The sequence below is a fragment of the Trachypithecus francoisi genome, unplaced genomic scaffold, assembly GCF_009764315.1.
Source record: "Trachypithecus francoisi isolate TF-2019V2 unplaced genomic scaffold, Tfra_2.0 Contig00367, whole genome shotgun sequence".
In the NCBI taxonomy this organism is placed as follows: domain Eukaryota; kingdom Metazoa; phylum Chordata; class Mammalia; order Primates; family Cercopithecidae; genus Trachypithecus; species Trachypithecus francoisi.
In genome coordinates, this window is record NW_022680597.1 from 10,367 (window position 1) to 23,562 (window position 13,196).

Consider the following 13,196-nt stretch of genomic DNA (forward strand, 5'->3'; position numbering starts at 1 on the left):
GTAAAAGAAAATATCAAAATGCAGTTAACATGATTATTCCTCAATAGAACTGACTTTTAAAAGAAAAAAAAAAATGTGTACTCAATGCTAATGAAAATGGTAAGTATCCCAAACTATGGGAAGTGACTATATGTAAGGAGCAGTAAACACAGCCTTAAGTGCTTTTATCATTAAAATATGATAAATAAAAAATAAAGAACGAAGAAGCTAGGAGAAAGAACAAAACTAACTTTACAAAATGAGAAAGAACAGAATAGAGGTAACAGTGGAAAAAAATTAAAAACCAACAAAAATAGCAAAATTTATTGTTCAAATTGAGCACTGGCTCTCTGAAACATATTACACATAATAAATAACCCATTATGTATATATGGCTTCTTTGTTCTTTTTTTTTTCCTCAGCTCATATATAAATAGGTAAACTAAAGAACTATTACACACTAATCACAATTTAAGCAAAAATTAGGATATTCCACATGGTCAGAACGTATGAAATTCAAATGACAGAATACACCTACAATTTTCTTACACGCTATTTTCGTTGTTAAAAAAAAAAAAGAGCCCTCAATGAAATAAAGACCTGATAGGTGATATTACTTGAAATAAATCTACCAATCTGCACTTATAAATATCAAAAACCTCACAAATTTTTATGGGTTAAAAAATTTTACATAGTCCTAAAGATTATACCTTGCTAGAAGCTGTTTCCATTTCTAATGAGCAATTTGGCAATAAAGATCAAATGCCTTGAACAAAAGTGTATCTTTGTTTCTGGCAATCCCATGTCGCTGATAAATTTCTAAGAACTGGTTGGGCACTCATGCCTGTAATCCCAGCACTTTGGGAGACCAAAGTGGGTGAATCTCTTGAGGCCGAGTTTGAGACTAGTGTGGCCAACATGGTAAAATCCAGTCTCTACTAAAAATACAAAAATTAGCCAGGCATGGTGGTGCACACCTGTAATCCCAGCTACTTGGGAGGCTGAGGCACAAGAATCGCCTGAACCTGGGAGGGAGAGGTTGCAGTGAACCAAGATTGCACTACTGCACTCTAGCCTGGGCGACAGAGGGAGACTCCATCCAAAAAAATTTTTTTTAAACCTGTAAAAAAATTTGCAAATTCGCTTACCAGGGTGTTCATGGTAACAGTATTTTATTATAACTGTACCAAACAAACCAAATGCTCAACCATAAGGAACAACCAAATAAATCCTTGACTCTTCATTTTCTCTCATACCTCCACATCTAATCCAGGTGGCTCTATCTTCAAAACACTGGATATCCAGAATCTGGCCACTGCTTAGCACCTCCAGCAATGCCACCCTACTCCAAGCCACTGTTATCTTTCATCTGGATTTCTGCCTCCTTGCTGACTCTTGCCACCTCACACAATAGCCAGAGTAATCCTTTAAAACCCAAGTCAGATTATGTCAATCCTCCGCACAAAAATACTCCAGTGTCTCCCCATTCCTCTTTAAAACAAAAGCCAGAAACTACAGGTCAGTTTTTGAGGCAGTTTATGATTCTGTCCCAACCTCATGCCACCCCACTATGCTCTCATCTTCTACAGCCCTCTGCACTCCAGCTGCAGTAAATCTACACTCATGCCTCAGGGCCTTTACAGTTACTGTTCCCTGTGCCTGAAAATGTTTTTCCCCCAGAGATCCTCAAGGCTTGCTCCTTCACTTTCTGCTTGAATTGTCACCTTGTCAATGAGGTCATCCTTAAAACCCTATTTAAAATACAACTACAGACAGGGCTCCATTCCAGAATCTCTATCAGCCTTTGCACTCCATTTTTTTTCCATTACACTGAATGCCCTAACACACCATGTATTTTACTTGTTTTTTTCTATCTCTCCCAAATAGAATAATAAAGCCCCTAAAAACAGGGATTTTTATCTTATTTCTTCACTGCTGTATCCCCAGAATAGCGTCCGGAAGAGCGGGTCCTCGTTAAATATTTAAGTGATTTTTGGAATACTGGGTAATAATTAAAAATCATGTTATAAAAAATTTTAATGCAATGTTAGAAACTAGTGGAAATGGAAAGAGCATGTTATCAAAGAATATGTAACCCATGGATCAAGAAGAAATCATATGGGAAATTAAAATGCATTTTTCACTGAATGTTAACAAGAACACTTCAAAATCAGTGGGATTCAGGTAAAGCAATTCTTAGAGGAAAACTTGTAGCTTTAAACTTTGTATGAGAACATCAGAAAGATTAAAATCAAAACAATATAAAGATGAATGTTCCAAACAAACTTTGTGTCTAAAACAAATACATATATAAAAGATATTAACACTTTTTCTGGTTATTTCTGGTGGGAAGATTACCAGCAATTTGCTTTTTTTTTTTTTTTTTTTTTCTGAGGTGGAGTCTCACTGTTTTGCCTAGGCCAGAGTGAAGTGGCACGATCTTGGCTCACTGCAAGCTCCGCCTCTTGGGTTCATTCTCCTGCCTCAGCCTCCCAAGTAGATGGGACTACAGGCGCCTGCCACCACGCCCAGCTAATTTTTTGTATTTTTAGTAGAGACGGGGTTTCACCGTGTTAGCCAGGATGGTCTCGATCTCCTGACCTTGTGATCCGCCCACCTCAGCCTCCCAAAGTGCTGGGATTATAGGCGTGGGCCACCGCTTTTTTGTATGTTAGTTTTTCTCTAGTGAACAGGTATTATTTTTATAATAAAAAAAAGGTTTTAAAAAACTTCCTTTCCCTGTGGTTGAATTCTAATTGCTGGCCTCTTCCTCTGCCTGTCTCTTAAAATACTTGCTTCTCTGGATTCCATCCTTGTCCTTCGTCAATTTATATTCATTCCTTAGGAATCCTACCCACTTTCTGGATTCATTTATAACCTGCAAATTGATTTCTCAATGTTTTGTAATATCCTGAATTAGAGACTCATGTTTCCAACCACTTAAAGGATACTTTTATCCAGATGGAAATCCTATAGCCACTCAAATTTAACAGGCCTAAAAGGAACTCATTATCATTTCCTAAAACTTGTTCTTTTCATCTTTAGTACTGGTTAAAGACATCACTATGTACCATGGTTCTCAATTCTATCAGTTCTACCTTAGAAATCTCAATCAAATCTAACTTTTCTTCTCCCTCACCAATGCCATGTTTTCAACATAGGCATCTTCTATCAGTTATATTCTAAAAGAATCCTAACTTAGCCTCCTGAAATCACACTCTCCTCCTTAAGAACTGAATCCTGATCAAGGTTGCTGCATACAGCCTGAAGTCTGCACCACTAGAGAAGGTCGCTATCTATGTAAACTACGATTGTTAATTGTGCCCAGTGGCCTAATCATGATACTCCCCCTGCTTTCAAACTTCATGAGATAAAACAAACCTATAGCACTACAAAATCCTTCAGCTGGCTCCACTTTCTATTTTTCTAGCTTCAGGTTTTCACCATTGCACCCTACAATCCAGACATATTTAACTTTTCAGTATGCCCTATCAAAACCCACGCTTCTGTGGATTTCTCTTTAGTCTACAGTGCCCTCTCTCCGTAAAACTTCTAAATCCTTCAAACTACAGTTCAAATGTACCCTCCTCTGGGAAGCATTTTTTGACTAGCCTAGACAAAGATACTTCACTAAGCATTTTGCTAACAGTTCTATTACAGAATTTGTTGCACCATATAATAATCACATATACCCATCTCTCAAATTCAGTGGAGAGTTGAGCAGTGCATAAAGAAGCCCCATATTTGAACCCTCAGTAACTACAATGCGCAGCCCCTAAAAGGGGCTCGATTCATGTTTATTAATGCTATACTTACCATATGCATTAGGACAACTTTTTAAAAGTAAATAAAAAATGAGTTTCACAAAAAAAGTTACATGTTCAACTGTCAATTTAAGTCTATAATCCATGTGGCAGACAGAACTGATGTGACTATTCTTGATTCCTACACTTCCTGGTGTTTAAACCTTTGTATAATTCCCTCCCCTTGCACGTGAACTGGACCTATGGCTTGCTTCTAATCAACAAAATACAGCAAAGGCAATGGGTTGTATGTGATTACATGTACATGATTATGTAAGAACACAGCACCAGTTCACCTTTGACAGACTCTCTTCCTTTGCCGACTTTGAAGAAGCAAGCTGCTCTGAACCTAACAGACACAAAGAAATAAATTCAGCCAATAACCCAAGGAAGTCTGGGGGCAGACCTTTCCCCAGTTGAGTCTCTAGATAACAACCCAGACCAGGGCAAAAACATTTTGACTGCAGTCTTACAGAGGACACAGCTAAGTTGTGCCCAGCCTCTTGACCCATAGAAATTGCGAGGTAGTAAATGTGTTGCTTAGAAGCGCTAAATTTGTAGTCATTTGTGAATAAGCAGCTTAGAAAATGAATAAAATTGGAACCTAAGGCATTTCTGAACCCTTTGTTCACAAAAAGGCCTACGTTTTGTCCAATTTCTAAAGAAGTAAATGTCATGTACATGCAAAATTAAAACACAAACATTTCAAATAAACAATAGTTCTTAAGAATATTTACAAAAGGTAAAACTTAGGAAGTAATTTGCTACATAAAGCAGTTCCTACACTCTCTTTTAACACATTTGCCATATACCCAATTGTACATAATACTTAGAACATGCAATACGTGCAACATTAGGGCAATTCTCCTTACAAACCCAAACAATAATAAATAGTTTACAAGTTGATATCTAATTAATGATATTTGGTCATCAGAAGAACTTACTGGTCACCAGGCAAAGCAATCAAATTGGAGGACAGCAAGGGACTTGCTGGAGATGTGCCTGAGGGAGTAAGACACTATCTTACAACAACAGGGCTCTTACTCCCTCAGGCACTGCACCAGCCAGCAAAGCATCAAAATACCAGGTTCTTAGGTCATGCGGCTCTCAGATCAGGTGATGCCCTGTGCAACTCACCAATCCTCCCCACCTTGCAGTCAAGAATAGTTCCAAAAAATTCCCAAAGCAGAAACTTCCCTGACACAGGCCACGCTTACACAGAGCAAAGCATATAATACGAAGGCACAAAATTACAAGTGAGAAACAATAACCAGCAAAATTCTTGTTACTTCAGGAGTGGCAGGGGTTGTGGTTAGAAGGCTCATTTTTCTTAGAAAGGCAAACATTCCTCTTCTGCCACTGCCCGTAAAAGCCTTCAATGGCACAAAATCACATTCAAGAGTAGGAAATAAATTAATTACAATATCCCAAATTCAAACATTTTGGCACTTGATATTGGTAAGAAGTGATAACTGAGACCAATTCAATAATGGTTAATTGATGAAGACAACCTAACACCATAAAACTTCACATCTGCCTTACAAATTAAGAGAAATCTTCCTAGAAATACAGGTCTTCTTCAACATATTCAGTTTTAAGAGATAACCCGCACTCCTTCAATATAAGAAAACATGTTTCACAAGTAACAAGGCACCTGAATGACAATCAGACTACTGAACTACTCAAGAGCAAGCCACACCCAAAAAGCTCAAGAAAATCAGGAGGCCAAAAGCAACCCCGCACCACTGGTTGTCTGAGATTAAATCATTTTACATTTTCACTTCCAGACTCAAGGACACATTATAGAAGTCCACACGATTTCTCTGGAAAAAATCTCCATTTATTGGTATATTTCTATAGCCCAATTCATCTACCCCATCCTTGCCGCATCAATAAAGGCTATTTTACCACTCATATTATGCTTTTATGCACAAAGCTACTTGACAGTGGAAAAAAAGCAGACATAAATTAAAGCCAGACAAACCCCTCTAAGATACTATCAAGATTTTTAAATATTAGGAAATACCCTTAAGACCTGTTTTAAAACAAAGGTGATGGACAATACTAGCAGTAGTCAAGAAAGTGTCTGTTCACTTTAACACTCCCCAGTCTGAAAAGAATAACAAAGACAAGATTTACTTCACCTAAAAACTCCCATATAATCATATTCTGATGTCCGGCAACTCAATTCTAGGAAATTTCTACAAACTGAAATATCTGGATTAGACATTTTCTTCCAGTCTCTAGAGAGAATAAGTGCGTATATAGCAAAATAGATGTCCAAAAGACAGCAAAACATAAAACAACACAGAAAACTTCCTCGTTCAATGTGGCAATTCATTGTGAGGGAACTACTAACAATTCCACTTGCTAGACTCTTAAGTGTTAAAAATAAAAGGGGGGGACTGTTTTCATTTACATGACAGCTCACAAGAGAATAATCTGAATCTTATTGGTACATATTTTTTTTTTTTTTTTTTTTTTTGAGACGGAGTCTCGCTCTGTCGCCAGGCTGGAGTGCAGTGGCCGGTCTCAGCTCACTGCAAGCTCCGCCTCCGAGGTTTATGCCATTCTCCTGCCTCAGCCTCGAGTAGCTGGGACTACAGGCGCCGCCACCACGCCCGGTAGTTTTTTGTATTTTTTAGTAGAGACGGGGTTCACCGTGTTAGCCAGGATGGTCTCGATCTCCTGACCTCGTGATCCGCCCTTCTGGGCCTCCCAAAGCGCTGGGATTACAGGCTTGAGCCACCGCGCCCGGCCACCATATTGTCTTATTAGGAGACGTGAATAATATAAACAACAATTAAAACAACAGTTTTATAAAAAACAATATGAACTTTCCATTAATTCTGAAATAATCCTTTTATCAATTTTCAGATGGAGTTATTTGTATATAACCATTTATACAATTTGTAACTGAATAAACACAATAATGCTATAAGATACTAAAAAAATTAAGTAAATGTGAAGTATAGTCAAGTCTAATTTTTTAAATTATGATTCTTCATCTAGCTCCCCAAATCTCAAGATGAGGAGAAACATGCCTCTATTATTTTCCTAATAACTCATCCACTAAAATATAGGTAAAAATCTCAGTAAGGCATGCCACTAAGATGGGTTTTTACGTAAGTGTATTCCATCTCCCTGTCTCAACAAAAATTTCAGGATGTGGCACTTTCATCTGATCCTGTCACATAAGAATAGGTAGTTTCTCCCATCCCTTTCCAGCAATTCTCAACTGAGGTTCCTCATCTGAATCACCAAACACAGGAAATTATTTCAGTGACTGTTTTCTCAACTGCTCCAAGAATGATACATAACTAAAACCGTCCTAAATGCACTGGAGCTAAAAGGTAGAATGCATTGCACACTACAGCACAATTCTCCCCACAAAGCCGGTTGAGAAAGGCTGCTGTAAGTTCCTCAGAAAGTGTCACTGTACTACTAGGTCCCAGTCACCCAACCCCAACAGCACTAAAAGAACTATAGTGAGTGCACAAACCTAGAACTTAGATAAGAAAAAAAAATAAATGCTTTATCTCCAACTTCAAGCAACTAGGTATTTTGATTTACTCATTTACTAGGAAGCATGGAGCTCAACTGTTTGTCCACTGCTCCGAATGGAATGCATTTACTTAACAAAATAAATCCACAGAAATATAATATTTCTCAAAGGGAATTATCAACTCTAGAAAATGAATTTTTAAAAATCAGCATATTAAATATTACCTATTAACTTGACAAGGCGTTTCCTATTCACCCTTCTTTAGCAAACTTAAATATTCACCTTTTTATAACTGCTAAATGCAAATTTTCACTTTAAAAATATAAATATTAAAAACCAGTTTGCCCTTCAATCTCACACTAATCACCAATTCTCAGAAACTGCCTTTTATATTCTTCAATGTGGACTACAGCAACTTCAACTGGTAGGTTAGTTGTGATCAAATCACTTTACGGACACCAGGAGAGTTCTTTTACTCAAAAGCAAATGACTTTTAAAAATGGCCCAATTTTAAGAGGGATGAATATTTTTAAGAAGCAAACATTACTTTAAAACAAGGTAGCTAATTAAAACTCAAGCGTCGTTCCATATTGAATGTGCAAAGCGTTACTAAAAGATGGGAAAAATTAAACATGACATTCTTATTTTTAATTTATGCTGGCGTGTATGCTGATAGTACAGAACATTAGAACAGATAAATTACCGCGTATTCCACTTTCCTAAGTCTCCAAAGTTCCTACGTTTACAAATACATGAGTAAAAGAGGCACAAAAATGTAGGGGATGCTGTTTTCGCTGCTAATCTGTGCTCAGCTGCGAATTCTTCTAATATCGGATGCATAATGCGATGATATGGGAATGCTTATCTTCTATACTTCTATTTATTTTCATAAATCGGGGAGGGGATGTGGTCTTGATTCACTTACTATTAGCGTTTTGCAATAAAGTAGATCAGCATAAAACATAACTGAAGAATTCATTTTCCCAGGACAATGCACCCTTCCTCCTGTTTCTATAGTAAAGCCATCTTTTGCTATTTAAAGTGTCCATTTTTCACAACTGACTTTTCCTTAACTCTAGTCAACACTGCTCTTCAAAAGAACCTAGCCAATTACTGTACCTTGTAGGCTGATTTGCAAAATTTTTACTTCCTTAGGAAACTTTTCCATTTTTTAAATGCTTTCCAAATTAAGCAAGACTCACATTAACTGTGATTTTAAGTAGCGGTTTAGTGAGGTTTACAAACAAACTTTTCATTAACGCATTCATACAATTAAAGTGACATAGTAAGTGGGACTGACACAGATTTAAGGATTACAGCTTTATATTAAAAGTCGGTCCAAAGATGGTAACTCAGCGTTCATTCGAGACCCTTTGACTTTTGGCCTTTAAAAACTGTTCCCCACTGAGTCCCCAGATAGAACTACACTTAGCAACGGGTCTCCTCCTGACTTCCTGGTACTAAAAGCCACAACCACAAGGGCTGTTTCGTCGGTTGGTTGTAAAACAACATTTGCTCCAGTCATCTCTCTGGAAAACAGACTTTCTCTACTGGGGAGCCGCTGAGATGAGGGTGCTCACGATGTTTAAAAACAAAACCACGCGTCTAAGCGGTAGCGGCACCGCAGGAGTTAAATGCCGGGGGTTTCTGGGTCCCAGGATGGAGACTGCGCGGGCTGGGCCGGCGGCCCCCTGCGCCCCGGCCGAAGGAGAAAAGGAGAAGGGTAAAAATAGCCGGCGGCCACGACCCACGTGCAGCCGAGGGAGGACTGAGTGCGGGCGCGCGGAGAGGGGTTCCTACCTCCAAACATGTGCGGCGAGAAGTGAGCTGGTAAGAAGCCAATCACCAGGCCCTGCCCGCCGGGGCTCCCGCCCACCGGCCGGTCCCGGCCGCCGATGCCGTCTTCAGGGCTGCTGTGCACCGAGTCCTGCCAGCCGTAAGGGCCGCTGCTGCTGTTCGGGATGCTGAAGGAGGACTGCCCGCGCGGGCCCCCGACGCCACGGTCCCCACGGCCCCGCCGAGAGAGCGGCTGCGCGGGGCTGCTGGGGCCGCCGCGGCGCCGCCTGAGGCGCTGGGCTGGTGAGCGCTGGGCACCTGAGCCGGGAACTTCCTGGCGGCGGCGGCCCGAGCGCCCCCGCCGCCGCCCGCGGTCCCATTGGCCCCTCCACTGCTACTGGAAGGTAGATCCGAGCCCGAGTAGGCGCGCGTGCGGCCGTTAGCGGCGGCCGGGTCGCTCTGCTTGGCGCCCATGTCCGCCCTGCCCCGGGCCGGGCCCATGCGCTGCGCCCCGAGAGCCGGGAGGGCGGGAGCGAGCGCAGGAGGTAGAGGGCAAGGCCGAGGCGCCGCGGCCGGCCCAGAGAGGCCCCAGCACGTCCAGGGCCGCCGCCCGGCGCCCCGAGGGGCAGTTGGCGCCCGGCGCGCTCTTCTCGGGGCGGTGGGCGAAGCCGGCGGCCTGACGCGGGCGCAGGAGAGGAAGAGACGCGGAGAGGAAGAGGTCCCGGCTGCTGGCACCCCTCGCTGGCTCCAGCATGAATGGGCAGGAACGGGCGGCTCAGGTGGCCGTGCGGCTGCCGCTGGTTTCGGTTCTGGTGCGCCACGACGGGCTGCTGCCGCTCTCTGCCGCCGCGCTCGGCGCCCCGGGCCTCGGCACCGCCTCCTTTCGGGCGGCCGCTGCTACCGCCGCCATCCTCCGGCTCCCACGGCGGCTGGCGGCTGAGTGGGAGGCGTCGGCCCAGACTCCGCCAGGGCCACCTTCCCTCCTCCCCCAGCCACCCAGCTGTTATTAACGGAGAAAGAGGAAAAACGGGTGGCGCGCGAGGGGAGGAGGAAGAATGGGAGGGAGGGGTGGCGCACGCTTCCCGGCAACCGTCGCCTCGCTCCCCCTGCGAAGGAGGGGCCGGGTTAGCGGGAGGATCTGGGCCGCGAAGGTGGGGGTGCCCGGTAGGGGAGGAGGTTCCCCGGCCCTCGCGCCGGAAGACCGCGGAGCGGCGCGGTGGCAGGGTGCGCCCAGCACGTGTGTTTGGGTCGCGCGCGGTGACCCCGCCCCCGCCCCCTCGCGCCGCCGGGCCGATTGGCTCCCGCCGGCCTTGCTCCGCCTCCCCTGGCCGCGATCTGCCCGCCCCTGCTCCGCCTCGCCAAGGTACTGCGGTGTGGTAGGTGCTGCCATCCGTGGACTCGGTGATGGACAGGTCTCTGGCCCCGCCCTGCCAGCCAGGGCGAGCCCAGTCTTCCTCGCCGGGCCTACGCGGATAGGAGGGAGGGACACCGGGCGCCAACCAGAAGGCGGCCCCTCCTCCCGCACGTGGCCCGCAGACGCTGGAGGAGCCTGTGTCAGCTGCAGCTTTTCCTGGCAGGGGGCGTGAATGGCTGTGTCCTGTGCCCAGAGCCATTTGGTTTCGGTGGGTGTTGGTGTTACACACTGATTTAAAAAAAGAGAATCTCAGAAGCCAGCTTGATCTGAATTAGACTCACTCATGAAACACCAACCTGGGAGGAAGCGCAGGGTTGGAAGAACTCGGGATAATCCAACTTGACCCTCCGTGGTAGGGCAAAAACCGTCGTGCCAGGAACGCTGCACCTGACTCACAAAACGTAGGATCTAGGCCCAACACCAAACTAAATTATGTGTAGTGAGCAAATTATTTTACTTTTTTGGACTTCAGGTTTGTTTTTGTTTTTGAGACCGAGTCTCGCTCAGTCACCCAGGCTGGAGTGCAGTGGTGCGATCTCTGCTCACTGCAACCTCCTCCTCCCGGGTCGAGGGATTTCCTCCTCCTCCTCCCGAATAGCGGGATTACAGGTACGTGCCACCACACCTGGCTAATTTTGTATTTTTAGTAGAGACAGGGTTTCACCATGTTGGCTAGACTGGTCTCGAACTCCTGTCCTCAAGTGATTCCCCGCCCCCCCCCGCGCCGCCTCGGCCTCCCAAAGTGCTGGGATTACAGGCGTGAGCTACCGCACCTGGCCGACTTTTTGTGTTAAATCCTAGGGCACCTGCATCTTTAAGATCCTGTAACTTCTCTAAAATGGAATGTAATAAAATTCTCTTCAGTGCACTCCTCAGTGTTGGTGTGGTCTCTTCAGGGCAGAGCGGGGTCTGGATACCCAGGGAACAGCCTGCTCTGAGACTCCCATTTTGAAAATGTTTAGTCTCTACTTGAAAATAATAGCAAGTGGTGTTTTATGAAACTACAGAAATAAATACTTTGTCATTTTTTCACTATTTGCAATAAGTCGTTTATGTAATGATTTTCATCACTCTTAGAGTGTGGGAATCAAGTTTTTAAACAAATGGAGAAGAATATATGTATAATATAAGACATGCATCGTGTATCTATGTACACAAACACACATTTAATGGAAAAACAAAGGTACTCAGTGCTTATACGCAATATCATGTTAAGATATGGTCATTTATTTGGTTAAGTGCCCTCTGCAGATGTTTCCTGCCACCTCCTTCCCCATCCCAGCATCACAGACTGGCTCAGTGTTCCCACTCAGTGCTGTACAATAACTCTTCATAGCTCTGATCATGTTACTGTTATTACACATCTTGCTTGTCACTAAATAATTGGCTCCATGACAAACTTCATGTCTGTACCTCCAGTGTTTAACATAGTGTCTGGTCTTGCAATGGTACAAAAAATGTTTGGTGAATGAATGAATGAATGAGTGAGTGAGTGAATACATATATCTTCACCAGTTGTACTAAAACGATTATTTCTTGAATGTCACTCATTAACTTACGTTCTTATTCTCCTTGACATTTCCCTTGTGGTGGATGCCCCTTCCACCTCCTCTCTAGTGGGCCTTTTTGTTTCTTTCCCCATGAGGATTCTGGAGCTAAAATGCTGGCCTTCTATGTTCTTTCCTTGGCCCTCTTTCCTCTCTCCTCACCCTTCTCATCTCTCTTCAGTCACCAGCATGAAGCTTTCGATGTATGTTATTGTCAACCAAACAGTTCTGCCTTCAGTGAAAATGTGTCGCTTCTTTCTTTCTTTCTTTCTTTATTTTGAGATGGAGTCTTGCTCTGTCGCCAGGCTGGAGTGCAGTGGTGGGATCTGGGCTCACTGCAACCTCCGCCTCCCAGGTTCAAGCGATTCTCCTGCCTCAGCCTCTGGAGTAGCTGGGATACAGGCACGTGCCATCATGCCCAGCTCATTTTTTTGTATTTTTAGTAGAGACAGGGCTTCACCAAGTTGGCCAGGATGGTCTTGAACTCCAGAACTTGTGATCTACCCACCTCGGCTTCCCAAAGTGCTGGGATTACAGGCATGAGCCACCATGCCCAGCCGTCACTTCTTTATTATACCTACCAGTTCTTCAAAAATTAAAAGTGCTGCTTCATCCAAATGAGTACACACAGGTATACACATATGTAGAACTCCAACGGGTTTTTGAGATAATACCCATGCTACCTGAAATGCACTCTGCTTTCTATTTGACTTCACTTTTGTAAAATGCTGGTCACCGCTTATTGGATGATTTTATAACCCCTACGGGTGTAATCTGCACTTGGATAAACAGTAGTCTAAATCAGTGCTTTGCAAACTTTAGCACACACAAGGATTACAGGAAAACTGTTAAAACAGGCTGTTGAGCCCCACCCTCAATGATTCTCATTCCATAGCTCAGGGTTGGGCCTGGAGAATTTGCATCCTAACAAACTGCACAGTGATGTTGCTGCCATTAGACTTCAGACTCTTGTTTGGAGAAGCACTGGTCTAAATGGCGCTTTCCTCTACAATCAGAACTGTTGTTTTAATGCCTTCATGACCTTATTAAGAGACGAGAGCCCAGCTCTTTAAATTGTTTCAAATTTGAAGGTTTCAAAATACACTATATTCCTCCTGATGCTGTTCAATGATATGTTGACCAAAGGCTTTGGGGGTACAAAATTAGATATT

The 13,196-nt window shown here is 43.6% G+C and overlaps 1 pseudogene across 1 annotated transcript; it reads right to left on the reverse strand.

Moving 5' to 3' along the window:
* Positions 1-8,917: 8,917 nt before the first annotated feature.
* On the reverse strand, positions 8,918-10,676 carry LOC117083497 (annotated as a pseudogene). The gene has a single exon (XR_004437106.1). The product of XR_004437106.1 is annotated as a translation initiation factor IF-2-like (transcript).
* Positions 10,677-13,196: the final 2,520 nt, after the last annotated feature.